This window comes from Hipposideros armiger, unplaced genomic scaffold (genome assembly GCF_001890085.2).
Source record: "Hipposideros armiger isolate ML-2016 unplaced genomic scaffold, ASM189008v1 scaffold_41, whole genome shotgun sequence".
Lineage (NCBI taxonomy): Eukaryota > Metazoa > Chordata > Mammalia > Chiroptera > Hipposideridae > Hipposideros > Hipposideros armiger.
This window is the reverse complement of record NW_017731391.1, coordinates 1,703,435-1,716,708: the sequence shown is the minus strand read 5'-3', so window position 1 is coordinate 1,716,708 and position 13,274 is coordinate 1,703,435. Positions and strand designations below refer to the sequence as shown.

Genomic DNA, 13,274 nt, shown 5'->3' with positions numbered 1-13,274 from the left:
TTTTATGTTGCAGTGGACCTAGAGTCACAATACCTAGTGTTCTCCAATCAGAATGGACAGATGTGAAGTGGCACTGCAGGGTGGCAGGTATGGGGCAGCCCTCATCCAAACACAGAGTCTTTGGGATTTACATGATCAAATTGTGCATCCCCTCAAAAATACTTGCTTTCTTTTTGTCTACCTGACCATCTCTGTTACTGATTTAAAGACTACTTTTAGATACTTATGGGAGCAACATTGGGATATTTGTCCTTTTTTGGCAATAGTTACCCTTGATGACCTTACAGTTCACACTGGTCTGAAGTCCTTTGATTTCTGGTAGCCCCTTATGTGGATTTCTGCCCTCACCTGGTTTCTTCTATAAAGTCCAAGTTCTTTACCCAAGAAATGAAGGTAACAAATTTTGTGCTTATGAACAAATCTTTGGGGGGCTCCTGTATTTCAAATAATTGACATTTTTGGGAAAATATTTATAATTTGGATTTTGCACAGTTATCATAAGTAGAGGTGTTTTTATCAGACATGACTTTTAAATCATTCTTTGTCTAAACAACACCTAATTCAGACCATTAAAAGCTGTTTTATCTGGTCCTTGGGTGTGCTGTTCCTTCAAAGCTAACAGGCTTTTTATTTTGTCCTACATATAAAAAGCAAAGTTGGTCCCTTTTGTGGGTAATTTTCATTAATATTCATTCTGGAATAACTAGAATTGATCCCATATTTAATGTCAGGCATACAAAGCTTTTAGTCTCTCTTTGTACTCTATTGCATAAATTAAAAATAAGCTTATTTTAGATACTGTAGTTAAAGGACGTGGTGACGTATTGGTCTTATGTGCCCTTTTTACAAAACCAACGCTGACATTTTATTTATTTTTATCCTCAAACTCACATTAGTTGTGTTTTGCCTACATAACTTATTTTAAACATCACCTTGCACATACTCCAGACTATAAGTTTAGCATTGTTCTCTGGCCAAAAGCAATGAAATGTGACCTATTTTACCATGATTCAGTGAAGCGCAATCAGCAATTTCTTTTCACAAATATAACATCAATGGCCATTTATAACATTCCCCCAACCTTCAAAAGTGGAATGAAATGGTTTCTTTTTTCTTTTCTTTTACCTAAAATTCTGTTTGTATTTAATGTTTTCAGTATAACATATTAGTGGATTTTGCACTGAAGGTCAGATAGTCAAATATTCTTAATGTCGTCCCCCCCCCCCAAATATCCTATGTTGAATTTATAGAACAGCCTACAAGGTCCTCAAGTATTCACCTATAAATAAGCATCACCGGTTGTAAAAACTCTCTTGCTATTATCATATTCCTGTAACGGTAGTTCACCTTCTACAGACCAAAAATATAAATTCATTGGTTTACCTCATATTGAATTTCCTGTCTAGATGATGCTTTCCCCCCCTTTTTAAAAAAGTACATTTGTATTTTTCATCATTTCTCATGAGGAAAGCATTATCCTAAAGATTGCTTTAAATGTTTTCTATATAGATCTTTCACTATAAGCATAATTGTGTTGACTACAATCTATTTTCAGACTGTCTCCATTTTCATTTGTTTGTAACTGGTCATTGCTGCCACTGGACAAAAACCATTGCTTTTTACATATTGTTTTCTCACATCATCTACTGGCACCTTTACTACTTCCAGTAGAGTATTTTTTAGACATTTCTCTTGAGTTTTCTAGGTCTTCAACCTTGTCACATGCTGATGGTTGTAATTTAGTTTGTCCTTTTCCTCTCACTATTGCATTGTGAGCATCTTTTATTTTATTCCTGACTTTTTAATAAACATGTTATCTGTTGGTTTTATCTTTTTAAAAATCACGGTAAATGATCTTTCTATTTATAGGTGACTAAGAGGTCATCAGGCATTGGAGCTGAGTTTATCACATGTCATTTTGGCATCTTTGAAAATATGAATGTGTTGATTTCTTGTGACCTATTGTTAGAGCACAATAGATCTATGTATAGAGTATTTCTAGAATAAGCCTAATTTATATTATTGTGTCATTATTTTTAATATACTAGAAACTGAGTTTTCTGAACACTTTATTTAGTATTCTATCTTATTTAAGTCAAACAAGCCTTTTACTTGTTTTTTTTTCCCTCTGTTTCTTATCAGGTTTGATTATCAGACTGTTAATCCAATTTATTCATGAAACAAATTGGAAGCCTCATTTGTTTCATATACTGAAAGCTTTTTATGTAGGTTGTGAATTATCTAATCCTTGAAGTAAACCACATTTGTTAGTTTTTCAGCTTTTTAAATTTTGGTTTAGTTTTAATAATTAAATGCCACCTTAGAAAACTGTTTCTATTAAGATGTTCAAATTTATTTGCAAAGATATTTTTATATAGCACTCTTAGTTTTTAAATCTCTTCCATGTCTGTGATATTTTCCTCTAATAATTCTATTTTTGTGTCTGATTTGAAGACTAGATTGCCTGAAATCTGTCTATGAGGTATTTCATTCTGTAATGAACCAGTTACTGCTTTTTAAATACCTAAATCATAAATTCCTGCTTTTAGTTTTATTTCTGCCTTCCCTATATTTGTTGCTATTTTTGAATTTAACTGAATTTAAATCCTTAGTTCATTTCTTTGTTTTCTCCAATTAAAAAAAAGGTAATAGTGTCACAAGTGAAACTGCATGTTTTACTCCCCATATACAAAATGCAATTGGTTCACTTTTACTGTCTACCCCCACTCATTTCTCTATTTTTGATAACATGGTCTAGAATTTCAGACTTAATGGAGGTAGGTATTATAGTAAAGGTTTTTATTAGATATTTTTTCAAAAATTTTGAAAGTTTGCCCTTGATTTGAACTATTTCTAGAATAATTAGCATACTTTATTTCTTCTTTACCTGCTTTTAATGCTCTCCACCAGCACTACTACATGACCACTTTTTCACTCGTAACTTTTTATTTTGATTCACCCCTCAGTCAACTGGAATATTTTCAAGTAACTTTTTTTAATGAAGATAGTCAGCTGAAAAATTTCTAGGCACACTTGTTTTTCCTTTAAAACTCTACCAACATTAAAATGTCTGTGGTTCTTTCTTTTCAAAAATATTGACCAGAAAAACAGCAACCCCAAATTTTACCAGATGTAAGCTTGAACGCCCACCTCCCTTCCCCCGCTATTTACAAAGATGGAAAGTGAGAGGAATCAATGGGATACAGCCATGGAGAGGAACTGAGGGATAGAGTGACCACGCCTTCATAAAGTTGTTCCCATCCTGTGGAGGACTTGTGTTTTGGAGATAGAGATACTATGGTTGAGACTGAGTGAAAGCTTCCATTCTCTTTCCACTTCTCAGGGTTTCATCTCTCCTCTGGGTAGAAGAAATTCTTCCTGGCTTCTAGCAAGTCATTAAACCTAGTTTTTAAGTGCTATTGGAAGTTGAAGTCTCTTTTGATTTTCCTGAGTATTTCAAGGAAAGGAGGAAATCAAAGATGTGATGTCAGTAATTTTCTAAGATCACATCCTGTAAGTTTTTTTGTTTTTTTAATTAAATTGTTATGATTATGGCATAGGTTTATTATAGACCAGAAACACAGATATGTCATTTTCTGGGAAAATTCTGGACTTTTTGCATCCAGTCTTCCATTTGCTATTTAAAATTAGCCCTGATTTTCATCCATGTTCCACTAAAAAAATTTTGCAAAAGTGACATTTAAGTAAAAAGCAACTTATTTTTTGTGTTTCTACTACAGGTGAAGACGGATGTTAGGAGTCTGTGGGTGAAGACACTGGAAAAGCTTCAGCTATAAAAGTGAGATGTTTTCTTTTTTCTTCTTTTTTTTTTTTGCCATTGAGTATGAACATGACAAAAGATTAATATATTCATAGTTTCAGTTTGTTAGGAATTATTATATAAGTACAATGTAGGCAGAGTTTTACTTGCTTTTAATTATTTTGTAAGAATAACAAATACTCTAAAACTACAGGATGAAATATGAAAGAAAATACATACTTCAAAATACATACATGAAGAATAAAAATGGAGTCATAGTGTGACCCAATTTGTAGTCATTTCTTCCAGCTGGCCTTCTGTTTTAATGAGATAGTCAGTCTTTTAGGTGATATTTTAAATGCTTCTCATTGGCCAAAAAAGCTCTTCTTGTCCTTTTTAACTTCATTTTCTTCAAGATTTACAATCTCAATCCACTTTTGTGATGGTAGTATTTGAAAAGCTACAATGAATGATAAAAGGCAACTATTTTACTCTGTTTCTTTCCTAAGTACTTTAATTTATTATACTATGACCACATTATAAGCTATTTGTTGAGATCTGAAATGTTGAACTAACATTGCTCAATTACATATCAAATGCTTACTAGAACAATAGGAATATATGAAGAAATTCAGTCTGGTAAGCATAGCATTATCACTTTTACTCAAGTTTATATTTTCAATTTCACATCAGGTCTTTTTTTTTTAACCAAACAGTACTATAAGACAAAATTAAAAGCAGTAAGTGTGACAATCAGTTAGAGCTTTGTTGCCTTTAACAAATTAATAATGCTTTATTGAAATCATAAATGTTTGATACACTGCATTATTCTTAAAGTACTCAGAGTTATTACAAAGACAAATGGTATTTTAATGGAATAAAGATGACTTTGCTTGTGTCAGAGTTCAGAGTTCATTGGTGTTTGGTTAACTGGCAAAACAATGGTTTTCTTACTACAAATCTTCGTTGCTGGCAAGAAAGTCCCAGACGATTTTTTTCCCTAACTTATGACTAGAATACTAAGTAGCTTAAATATTAAGAGTCTGTGGTTCAGAGTTGACTTACTCATTAGGAACATTGCCAAGGATCTGTGATACTTCCAGTGGCCACAAAAATGTTTTAATTTTAATGTCTTTTAAAAACAGGGAAAAAAATGAATATAGTAATAGTGAATATATAACAATGATCCCAGCCTGGAGTATATTTTTCATTATACTAATGTAGTCATAAAATACAATTTTTAATATTTTTTTATGGAGGAAGAAACCAAAGTGTACAGCCCAAGAAAGTCATCAGGGGCCCCTACCTGGGTCACAGTCAAGTATGCTGTACATGTGTGGCAGATTCAGCCATTTGAATGCTGTTTTTTGTTTTATTTTCAGGGAGTAATAATTTCTTTGTCATAAATGAATATATTCTCTGTAAGTGAGTTTATAGATTTGTCTGTTCATCAGAGGGAAGCAATGGTTCTATCTACAAAGAAAGAAATGACATGCTGTTAGGTTAGATAGCTGTGGTTATTCATTCTGTTTTCCTAGAATAAAATTTAAAAATTTCTTCCTTGAGAGGCCCATTGATATTCTGTTTGTTTCGTAACATGATACAGAAAATAAGGGAAGTGGAAGCCAGACTTGCCTCAGGATTCTTTGGTCCCCTTTTGGACATGCGTTTTTGCCTGAGGGGTGTTTGATCTGTGAGGAGAATGGCTTACCCTGCCCTCTCGCTGCTGTGGGAGTCCAGAATTTTTGTTCTTCCATGGTTGCTGAGTATGCCACATTTTCAAGTACTGTGACTGGTCTGGTTGTGTTTGTTTCTGAAACCATGATCCAGGTTTGGAGAAAATATTTTTGTTTGCCTTCAGCAGCCATGACCATAAACCTGTGCACAGAATATCTTCTGAAAGTCACTTGTTGATTTAAAGTGAAGTGTGTTGTGTGTCTGAGGAACTTCTTTATCAAAATAGGTGCCCACTCAAATATAAACTGCCTGAGAGCCAGGATCTTTGTATGTTGTGTTTGTTGCTATATACTCCAGAAAAAGCCAGCCGTATAAGAGAAACTCAAATGTTTGCTGAAAGAATGAATGAGCTGACTTCCGCCTTTAGAAGAGTCATGTTTCCTCCCCTCCCCTTTCCCAGGTACCAAAGCTCCAGGCCTCTGGTTTGAGGGAATAATGGTGGAGACCACCAGGCACTGGAAGGGCCACATCCTCAGGGCTTGAGGGGTGACCCTGTGCTGATCAGCCCCCATCTGGGGACTCAGTTTACCCTTTCACAAAAAAACAGACAGTTGGGCTAGAAGGAACCTTTTTAGTCTTCTAGAACTAATTAAAACAACAACAAAAAAGGTATTCTAATAACCTCCTCCACCTTGGTGGTCCCCTTGGCTCCTACCCCCCCCCACCCCCGCCCACTTGCGCCATGCTGGGCTCAGGCTGGTTCAGGCTACCCGCAAGCTGCCTCTTCCCAGGACCCCTCCCAAGGAAAATGTACCCTGTATTTCTAAAACATTTATTTTCAATGTAAATGTGTTCTATTAAATTGATAAACACTTCCCCACCCCCAGAAAGAAAAGCCATTTTAGATCTCAAAAGTGTTCTGAAATTGTTTGGGGTATATAAGTGAACTGCCAACCCTCTAGTTGTCAGACTGGCAAGTGTCTGGGCATGTATGCAAAAATACATTTGGTATATCAACATAAAATAGTAACCTACCAGTCATTACCCACATACTGTATAGAGAGCTGTCCTAGGGAAGCACACCAGGATATGCCATTGGGCACCACTTAATCAAATTAAGCTAGGAAAGTAAGAGAATTCTAGAGAGAAATGCCACTCTTTCCAGCTACGGAAGACCTGAGTCTAGGGGTGTAAACAGAAGGAATCAACTGATCTTAATTAGTAATACTTGATTAGGTGATCCTGATTTGCAGAAACTTTTGAAAAATCAGAGCCTATTTTGCACAGTTTGTTGACCCTAGCAGAACCAGAATGCATTTTCTGTTGGTATGGTGTGTGTGTGTGTGTGTGTGTGTGTGTGTGTGTGTGTGTGTGTGTGTGTGTGTGTATGAGAGAGAGAGAGAGAGAGAGACAGAGAGAGACAGAGAGAGACAGAGAGAGACAGAGAGAGAAAGTTTCAAGGCTACATTTTTTAAATACTAGCAAAAAATATATATGCATATATGCACATTCAGGTGAACCTAATTTTTTTCTGAATATACTTGTCCCTACATTTTATTCTCAGTGTCTTCTTGTCCAGGGTTTCACCTGCCCCAGTTTTTTTTATGACAGTGTGTCAGGGAGAAGCTGCTGTCAGAAGTACACAGCACAGAGCTGCCCGACAAGGAGAAAAATGCCAACTTAATGTTCCAGGCACTGGGGTTCTCGAGGCATCCTGATAGTTACTGTTCTTGCTAGCAGATTCCACTGTCGATTGAGAGAACAGGAAAATGGGGTGCTTTTAGTGAAGATGACAAAGATTGGGAATGGTATGTTTCCCATCCCGGATTTGTCATGACTGAGCACTGCTATAACGGTGCCTTGTGGCTCTACTGTGTGGTCCCACTCTTCTCTAGAGGGTAAGCGTCACTCTAGTTTCTTGCATCCCTATCTGAAGACTCTTACTGCCCTTTTCATGAGCCATTGCAGGAGGTCCTTATGCTGAGCCTATCCTGGGGCTGTAGCTGCTTCTGTGACACCTTAAAAGTGTGTAGTCTTGAAGCTGAAGCCTTCATGGGATTGTAGTATTGTGATTTAGTACCCCTAAGTCTTACAAGCAATGTGGTAAAGGTAAGCTCAGGGAGGAATTAACATGTACAGCTCTTCGTGTGAATTATAGGTGACCTTGCCACTGTGTTCCCAGAGCCCTTTAAGTGCCCTACTTAGGGCTGATAGATTTGTTGGAAGGCAGCTAATAGAATTAGTGGCGACAGCATAAATGATTCACATTGTGCATAAATAACTTGTTGTATTGAGCTAGACAGTGCTAATAATATAGCCATCAGCACAATTCCTGTCACAGTGCCAGAGGACAGGGACTTAATGTAGTGTGGGATCTTTGAAAAATCATTGAGATGCTTTCCTTCCGTTTCTTCTGTTGCAAAATCTCCTGATTATTTCTTGATATGGGGGTGTCATGAAAATGATTTGTTTAAATGTATGAATTGTGATCAAACAATATGGTGAATGTTTAAATTAAAAAAAAAAACTATTACAGAAAAAGACACATACCATTAATCCCCCTCAAAATACTTCCTCTCACTTTGAACACACTTATCTCATTCTTGCCCCTTTCTGAAGCAGTTCTGGAAGTCCTTTTTTGTGAGTGTCTTTAGTTGTGCTGTCGTGGCTGCCTCCATGTCCTGAATCATTTTGATTTGGGGGAAGAGCCAGAAGTTGCACAGTACCATATCTGGGGAATAAGGTGGATGAGGACACACCATAATTTTTTTATTTGATAGAAATTGCCATGCACCAGAAGCGATGTATGACATGAGGCATTGTCATGATGGAGGATGATTTGCGGCAGGCACACTTTAAAACACACCTTCTCTCAACCATACCTCACATCCGATTGACTGCACCAAACAAGTTGAAACTTGTCACACACTGCTACTAAGGTTCAATGTGCTGCTTCCCTTATTGAAGATCCCTGCCTTTCCATTGGATGGCACTTGGCAGCAGCATTCACTGTATTTTGTGATCACAATGGAAAGGCTCTGTATCATATATCACTTCTGGTACAGCAATTTCTGTCAAATAAAAACATTACGGTGTGTCCTCATCCACCTTATTCACTGGATCTGGCACCGTGTGACTTCTGGCTCTTCCCCAAAGTCAAAATGACCATGAAAGGTAAATGTTTTGAATCAATTAAGGACATTGAGGCAGCCATGACAGCGCAACTAAAGACACTTATGAAAAAGGACTTCCAGAACTGCTTCAGAAAGTGGCAAAAATGATGGGATAAGTGTGTTCAAAGCGAGGGAGAGTATTTTGAGGGGAACTAATGGTAATGTGTCTTTTACTATAATAAATTTTTTTTATTTAAACATTCACCGTATTGTTTGATCACACCTCATAAAATCAAAGATGATAAGTGTTGTAGTAATTAAGTATAGTGGTTACAAAAATATAGCACAAAATTACGAATTTCAGAAAGATGTACAGGTTTGACTCTAAGTATTGGGCAGCTCTCCTTTATTAAAAGTTATCTCCTGTTGAAGAGTTCTGGAGCTTGGTTGTCTAACAATGCGCATGTACTTAACACTGCTGAACTGTAGACTTAAAAATAGTTAAGATGGTAAGTTGTATGTTGTGTGTATTTTACAATTAAAAATGTTTTTAAATATCTTCCAGAAGTTTGCATTTCTTAAGCTGGTGTAGAGACTAGACATCCAGGGAAGGTGGGGACATGGAGGAAGACTTCCTCATTATAGATCCTTCGTTATATTTGAAGGAGGGAATGAGGGGATTCTCCAAGCATTCTTGAGAGAAAAAGGACATAAGTTTAAAAAAAAAAGGTACTCACTTGTTTTCTCAGGAAGTGATGACCTTTGGAATGAGGAACTGGTTCCTGTTCCTGGCATTGAGCATTAGGGGATTCTCAGGACACTGTGTCCTCAGCATTGTGGAATTATGGTAATAGGTTTCTGTCAGAAACAACAGGGGGAGGAGAGTTCATGGTCAAATACATTTGTGATTTAAACAAAGTTAATGGGTTTCTTTTTCTGCAAAGCCTTCACTATGCCGCCCTAAACTGTACTTCTTCGACATGGAGGTGTTCCTGGCAGGGCTCCCCAACTATTGAACCATGGAATACCTCCTCCCTTCCCTCAGCTCCCTGCTCTGCCTTCTACTTTTTTTAACCTATTACTGTGTTCCTCTGTCAAAGGTACATTGGTAAATGGAGATTTAAGGTCAAGTGTGGGAAAGAGGAAGGAGCCAGCATAAACCTAGAAATTGGTTATAGGAAAAAGTAGAAATGAATTGAAGCCATATTGTGACCCATCCCCTCAATGAGGAGCCTGGAGAAAGGACATTGGGAGCGTGAAGCCCTACGCAGTAGCTCTGGGTGCTCCGGCGCTCCACCAGATAACCTGTATTGGTGTCAGCCCTTGACTTTGCTAGTTAGGGAGTCCCTCACCTTTTGCCCTCTCCCCTCAGACCGACCTGTATGTCCCCTGTAAGACTTGTGGGGCATCGTGAAGCATTTAGCTAAGCCACTGGCTCAAGAATCAGCAAAGAATGACAGTCATCTGAAATTCTAATGTGGAAGAAAGTTTCCTTATCCTTTTTGCTATTAAAAAAACCTCCAGTCTAATCACATCTGATCAATTCTGATGGGCTCCTTATACAACATATTATTGGAAAAGAAGTAGCATAAAATTACTGAGTATAAGTTCTTATTGATACACCATTAAAAGTGATACGTGCAGTTCGAGTCCAGCCCGAGCTGAGCAGCCGCTGAGCTGCCAACAGGTAGCAGGATGGCTCAGCTAAAAAAAAAAAAGTGATCCGTGGCAGGATGATTATTTTGTAAATGAGGGCCTCCTTTGTATACAGCATTACCTATAAAGCACAAAACATTGTGAGGGATGCAAAGGCAAGAACACAAGGCTTCTGCCCTTGTAACAAAGATGATAAAGTGAGTCAGAGGAAGTAAAACACATACAAATAATGTTTCTGGGAAGCAGTATGTGATAAAAAATGGTATCAAAAACTTAGAGTACCAAAGGGGTTAGAAATGTGATCTGAAGAAATGTACTTTCCATATAAATTGTTCACTTGCGAATGTTCTGTGTCTTTGAAAATAATGCTTATTTTCTGTTGATTGGTTACAAAGTTGTGAATCAAATAAAAATCATTTAGTTTTTATTCGAATCATCAATATCCTTACTTAACTTTTTCCCCACTTGACCTGCCGTTTTCTGAGAGAGCTGTTTTGGCACTCTCATTGTGTTAGTGACTTCTCAATTTTTTATTTTAGTTCTGTTGGTTTTTCCTTTATGTGTTTTTTCAAAGCTATGCTTTAGATACATAAGGGTTAACAAGGTATCCACTTGTTCTATCCCTAAGTGCAAGGTAATTCCTGTATTTTAGAAACTACATAGAATATCGTATCCCCACAAAGTATGTGATCTCAGAATATTACTGAAGTTTTCATGTTTTTAATATCTGCCGCTGATGATGAACCTTGCATAGACCTGCCAGGGGCTTGCTCAGGGACCATCATATAGTCACGGAAACGCCATCACATTCGGTGTCCTATGAACCAGGTGCGCTCAGTGGTGCCAGACCTGTCTTCAACAGCAGTAGATGAGAAATCCAGTGTCGGGAACAGATAATTAATTGTAATTTTTGAGAAAATTGGAGAAGCACCGGACCAGATACACCAAGCTTAAGAAGTCAGTAGAACAGAATTCTCCACCACAGCTTTAGGTAGTCAAGGCCTGCTCTCATGTTGGAGGGGTGCAGCTGACCTCAGCACCCCCTGTGCCTTGACCCCTTTCTTCCATCTCATTCCAGATCCCAATCATCGCCATTTCAGTTGCATTTTCCAAGTTATGCATACTTTTAGAAATCTGTGTTTTATTATTGCCCTACCCCATCATGCCTTTTCTATGCCATAAGGAAAGCCTGCTCTGGAGGAAGATTACATTTGTGATAAAGAGTTTTTAGAGTTAAGTAGGGTTATTAAAGCAGTCATTGTGTTTTCAAATTGAAAGACACGGAGTTGCAATTGATCTTAAGTCCTGTATTAAGTGGACTATTTTCTTTTAATATTCTTTGTCTTAAAAAATATGGGGTCTGGTTTCTTAAAATGTTGTAACTTCATATATATTCCTTTGATTTTTAAAGCATAGTTACTCAAAGAAAAACAGGTTAGTGATTTCACAAAGTCCTCATAAATGGAATAGTATAGCAACCAGGCTCGTAGGCAAATTATTGCCAAATTGTTTTTCTCTGGTTTCCCTTTTCTTCCTAAGCCTCCTGTCTCAGTTCTAATTCTTTTCTGCATGTTTTCAATTGGGGAGCTCCCACGCATCTCTAAGGTCACTTAACCATAAAAGTGCCACCTTCTCCTAACTCCATTTTAAGAAAATGAAGATATTTTTGTGCAGACTTATCATTTCAAATGCACATTTGACATCTCTCTTCCTCCTCCCCAGCCCTACCCCTAATATCTAATTTGCCACCAAATCTCACAAAATTTACCACACCATCTGTTTCTTCCATTCTTTTCCATTTCCATGGCCTACATGAAGAGAAGAAAAAAAAAAAGAAAAGAACATTTGAGCACTTATCACAAACTACACCCTACATATTTTATATTATTTCATTCTTTCAGCCTTATGCAGTTATTATCATGACTTGGACTTTACAAGGTTAGGAGACTGATGCTCTCACAGATTTAAGGCATTGCCCAAAGTCACACAACTAGTAATTTTTTGAAACAGGACGGGTTATAAATACCCAAGGGCAAGTTCAAGTACAGCACTTCTCTACTGCCGTGGAATATGAAATGCCACCCCCAGCCCAGCTATGCGTGGGTCTCCACGTTACCACATTTGGCAGAAGGACCCTATTCTCTTTCTCTCTGATTTTCTGAACTTGGTAACCTTCAGTTCATTCTGCCATCAGCCCAGTCCACCCAAAGTGCTAGGTTAATTATGTCAAGTGTCTGGTCTGAAATTCACTGACATGTTGTTGCTTGCTCCATAAGCTCCAAATTATGTGTTTGTTTGCTTGTTTTACTTTAAGTCAACTGTTGTAGAAAAGTATATTTTGTACCACCCAGAACTCTCCAGTCATTGAGTCGGTGTGAGAGAAACACAGTGGGCTCTGGGGTCCACTGGACCTGGGTGTGGATCTTGGCCCCCCCTCTTTTCTGGGAGGCCTCCAGCAAGTTTTTTTGTGGGTTTTTTTTTTGCTATCCCCATCTATAAAATCATGATAATGAGCTCACTTCAACTTAGTTGCGGGTCTAGAGAGTGCATGTACAATGCCAACTGCAGTGGGAGCCTGGCCCTTGGCAGGCTCTCAAATGGAGCTAGAGGGCAGTAGCAGTAATACTATTATCTAGACCTTATCTGTCCTTTTAAACTCAGTTCAAGTTTCTCCTCCTTTTTAAATTACTCCAATCTGATTTTATCGGGCCCTCCTCAAAGCTGCTGTATCAGTTCGCCTCTGAACAATTCATTTAGCAATTTTAATTATGTAGTACCTCTTGACACTGCTTTGTGATCTCAAAAATCCTTCTTGCAATGCCTTCTTGAGTGCTGTTAATTCCTGCTCTAATGGGCGAAAGGAATTTAGAGGCGGGACCAGGCCCTATGCATGGTCCACTGCAGCTGGGCGCCGCACGCGGAACTCTTCACAAACTTTCGGGACTCTAAATTAAGAAATTTCACATACGTTCAGAAGGAATCAATAAGATGAGGTGGTTTTAAGTATAGAGGGTTCCCAGGTAGGCGCCTCCATTTGGCATGGTGAGCCCACATTTCTTTGTTCCTAG

General features: G+C 37.7%; 1 protein-coding gene across 2 annotated transcripts in view; it reads left to right on the top strand.

Moving 5' to 3' along the window:
- Window positions 1-13,274, top strand: part of PLEKHG1 (pleckstrin homology and RhoGEF domain containing G1) — a 231,116-nt gene that overhangs the window by 65,229 nt on the left and 152,613 nt on the right. For both annotated transcript variants that reach the window (XM_019638946.1, XM_019638947.1), the window contains exon 2: window positions 3,741-3,799. The gene's annotated coding sequence lies outside the window, so the exon portion shown is untranslated. The remainder of the gene's footprint in view (window positions 1-3,740; window positions 3,800-13,274) is intronic.